At 37.8% G+C, this 4,489-nt stretch overlaps 1 pseudogene; it reads left to right on the top strand.

The window, feature by feature from the left end:
- Positions 1 to 3,200: 3,200 nt before the first annotated feature.
- LOC107690656 (glycine-rich cell wall structural protein 2-like) overlaps positions 3,201 to 4,489 on the top strand; it is a 5,363-nt pseudogene continuing 4,074 nt past the window's right edge.

Here is a 4,489-nt window from a genome sequence, read left to right as displayed (position 1 = left end):
TCACAGCTGTGATACCATAACATGTGTTTAAATAAAAGAGGCTACATTTAAAAACAGCTTCCCCAAAATTTTGAGGTGAAAATGGAGGAGGACGATTTAATGATAATAAAACTCACAATTCATTTCAGTTCATGTCTCGGAATGTGTATTTTTTGTTTTGTTTGTAATTTCACAGCTGTAACATTCATAACGTGTTTAAATAAAAGAGGCTACATTTAAAATGTTACATGATATATGCAGGTAAGAGAGATTTAATCTGGATATTGATTATTCCTGTGATTTTTTTGCTCAATGGATAATGAGTCTATATTGTAATATTGTGATATAAAATATTGTAATATTTTGTAATTGTGGCTACACGAGGATTTTTTAGGTTGATATGAAAAATGTGATTAGAAAGAATACAAATGTTACATTCAAGTTAAATAATTTTGATATGTATGTAGGCTATTATTCCAATGAGAGTAATAATAATAACTTTATCTTTTTTTTTTTAATTATTTTGAGAAAATTTCACATACATATGAAGAAGATCAGGGTCCAAACCTAATTTCATCCATTTTCTTCAGGAGACAATGACTACTGCATCAGTTTGGAGAACATTGTTAATAAAAAAGCAAACAAGAACTTGTAAAATTTTCCACAAATATATACAGTTGTTGATTACTGAATAAATGGTTTGTACACTCTTCTGCATTATTGTTGTATATTTTGGTCTGGTTAATTAAAAGAAGAAAAAGAACCGCCACACACTGCTTCGGTCTGTGCAGCGCTGCATGAAGTCGAACACATCTATTTGTACCACAACACTGCAGATTCATTTCGCAGTTGATAGTGTCGCCATAGAAACGCACAATCCTCTCATAATTAGGCTACCTTAATTATTATGACATGGTGTGAATGCAGCATTCAGCTCATCCAACCCCAATCTAACACACCTGAACAAGCTAATCAAGTTTTTGCAGTCAGATTACTAGAAAGCTACAGGCAGGTGAGTTTGATCAGGGTTGGAGTTGATCTGATTTCCTTGGATCTTTAAAACCCCATTATATAGAGGTTGATATTGCAGCAACACATTTATTTGTTTTAGTTTTGTGCGCTTCACTGTCTGCTTTTCCTGACGCACCGATACAGCGCATTTTTCAGCAGAGATCATTGTGAGATGGAGCTGCTGAAACAGTTCTACTCTGCCATCACTGAATCCATCATCTGCACTTCTATAACTGTCTGGTTCAGCTCAGCTACCAAATCTGACCTCAGAAGACTTCAGAGGGTAGTCCAGACTGCTGAGCGAATCATTGGTACAACCCTCCCTTCTCTCCAAGAACTGTACTCATCCAGAGTGAGCAAAAGGGCTGGCAAAATCACTCTGGACCCCTCGCATCCAGCACACTCCCTCTTTGAACTGTTGCCATCTGGTCGACGCTACAGAGCACTGAGCACCAGAACGGCCAGACACAGGAACAGTTTCTTCCCTCAGGCAATCCATCTCATGAACACTTGACAATAACTGTGGAACACACACTATTTATTCACTCATACATTTATTTATCTAACACACATACTCGGTCTACATTTCAATTTGCACATAATATGCCTGCACATACAACTGTCTATTGGTATATACCTCTACATACAATTGTTGATTTGTATTTTTTTTTTCCTTATTTACTTGTTCTATTTTTTATTTATTTTTATTTTTTATTATCTGTTTTTTGTTCTGTCACTGTCATTCTGTTACACTGTGTAAGCTTCTGTCATGAAAACAAATTCCTCGTATGTCTAAACATACCTGGCAATAAAGCTCATTCTGATTCTGATTCTGATATAAAGATGCTTGCACTTGCAACACTTGCTTTGTTAGGATGAATAAGCAACAGTTGTGAAATTAGGCTTATGAGTTTGATGCTATGTAATCAACCACGAAGGTTAACAAGAGGGTACGCAGGGGGCAAGAGAGCATGTTTCAACAACAAGCGGACAGTGGCGGCTCGTCGGGGGAGGTAGGGGAGGCACAGCTTCCCCAAAATTTTGAGGTGAAAATGGAGGAGGACGATTTAATGATAATAAAACTCACAATTCATTTCAGTTCATGTCTCGGAATGTGTATTTTTTGTTTTGTTTGTAATTTCACAGCTGTAACATTCATAACGTGTTTAAATAAAAGAGGCTACATTTAAAATGTTACATGATATATGCAGCTAAGAGAGACTTAATCTGGATATTGATTATTCCTGTGATTTTATTTATTTTATTTTTTTTGCTCAATGGGACATGAGTCTATATTGTAATATTGTAATATAAAATATTGTAATATTTTGTAATTGTGTCTACACAAGGATTTTTTAGGTTGATATGAAAAATGTGATTAGAAAGAATACAAATGTTACATTCAAGTTAAATAATTTTGATATGTATGTAGGCTATTGTTCCAATGAGAGTAATAATAATAACTTTACTTTTCTTGTACATCTTTTTTTTATTATTTTGGGAAAATTTCACATACATAAGAAGAAGGTCAGGGTCCAAGCCAAATTTCATCCATTTTCTTCAGGAGACAATGACTACTGCATCAGTTTGGAGAACATTGTTAATAAAAAAGCAAACAAGAACTAAAATTGTCCACGAATATATACAGTTGGAATAAATGGTATAAATGGTTTGTACACTCTTCTGCATTATTGTTGTATATTTTGGTCTGGTTAATTAAAAGAACCGCCACAACCGCCACACACTGCTTCGGTCTGTGCAGCGCTGCATGAAGTCGAACACATCTATTTGTACCACAACATGATCGCTGTACCACCTGACCACTGCAGATTAATTTCACAGTTGATAGTGTCACCATAGAAACGCACAATCCTCTCATAATTAGGCTACCTTAATTATTATGACATAGTGTGAACGCAGCATTCAGCTCATCCAACCCCAATCTAACACACCTGAACAAGCTAATCAAGGTCTTCCAGTCAGATTACTAGAAAGCTACAGGCAGGTGAGTTTGATCAGGGTTGGAGTTGACCTGATCTCCTTGGATCTTTAAAACCCCATTATACAGAGCTTGATATTGCAGCAACACGTTTAGTTGTTTTAGTTTTGCGCGTGTCGCTGTCTGCTTTTCCTGACGCACCAATACAGCGCATTTTTCAGCAGAGATCATTGTGAGATTGCAAGTTGGGAGAATGACAGCTCGAGTGTATTTCTCATTAATTGCTGTTTTATCGTGTCTGTTCGGATACTTGAGCATAACAGAAGCTACTCATGGACAAACCACAGGTGAGAAGATCTGTTGACTTCATTACGCAGCCTGAAGAAATGCAGAAATAAGTGACACACAGTATTTGAAAGTAACTAACACAGTTTAGGAATAAGTAGTAGGTTTTTGGAACACTTTTTGATTGGAAGCAGATAAATGTCCAACTTGTATTAAGGTTTGAGACTCATTGCAAAACTCCTGATTTACAAATGCTGAAACTGCACTCCCTGGCCTCCCCTAATGATCCTCTCGAATTCTCTAGTACAGGGGTTCTCAAACCTCTCCATGAAGTACCCCCAGCACTGCACGTTTTGTATGTCTCCCTATATCTGACACACCCACTTCAGGTCATGCAGTCTCCACTAATGAGCCGATGAGTTGAATCAGGTGTGATGGATGGGGGGTACTCCAGGACAGGTTTGAGAACCACTGCTCTAGTGGAGGGTTACTGTCCGGCAAAGCTGACTGTGGGCCTGTTTCCAGTGAGTTTCAGTAAATAATAGATGCTAGGGATCCTCCAAAAAAACAAACAAACACAAGTAACGCATTGAATTCAGTGAGTTTTAAGCAGAGACCGAAATGTCATGTAAAACTTTTTAATTTAAGTGAATGGAAATGTTCAGCATTGAGTGACGCTTTGTCATGTGTCTGTATAACAGCAAAGCCAGGAGAGTGTCCACCCCAAGCAATAGGAAGAAGATCGTGTACAAGGTCCTGTGTGAGTGACTCTAACTGTCCCAACAATGAGAAGTGCTGCAGCAATGGATGTGGACGTTACTGTACGGCTCCATATACAAGTATTTGTGTTATGTTCTTTTGGTCAGTTGTTTATTATGATACATTTTGGCCTTTTTGTTGTTCTCTCCTAAAGTAGGTTTGAATTCATCCCTTTGGACCGCGGTTCTCAATTCCAGTCCTCGCGTAACCCCGCTCTGCACATTTTGTATGTTTCTCTTATTGCTTCAGACGTTTGTTATATTTGACTGCAAGTGCCCTGCGAAGTGGACATTACCGGATATTCCTCCATGATTCCAGTTTGAAGGGAGCGTATATGTTCCATACAAAGGGCATTTAAGTGTGCGAGACGTGAATTTAAATTGTATTTATTTACAGAGGTATATTATGTCCCACTTCACGCTTCTCTAGTAAGTTTCGTATGTGTGTGAAGACGCTGCAGGCAGCGGCGCAGCGCAAATCTGTAAATGAATATTCCGAAGTGAAGTAAACTTCAGG

The sequence above is a fragment of the Sinocyclocheilus anshuiensis genome, unplaced genomic scaffold (genome assembly GCF_001515605.1).
Source record: "Sinocyclocheilus anshuiensis isolate Anshui unplaced genomic scaffold, SAMN03320099.WGS_v1.1 scaffold3382, whole genome shotgun sequence".
NCBI classification, from domain to species: Eukaryota; Metazoa; Chordata; class Actinopteri; order Cypriniformes; family Cyprinidae; genus Sinocyclocheilus; species Sinocyclocheilus anshuiensis.
The sequence above is the reverse complement of the archived record's forward strand: the minus strand, read 5'-3'. Positions and strand labels throughout refer to the sequence as shown.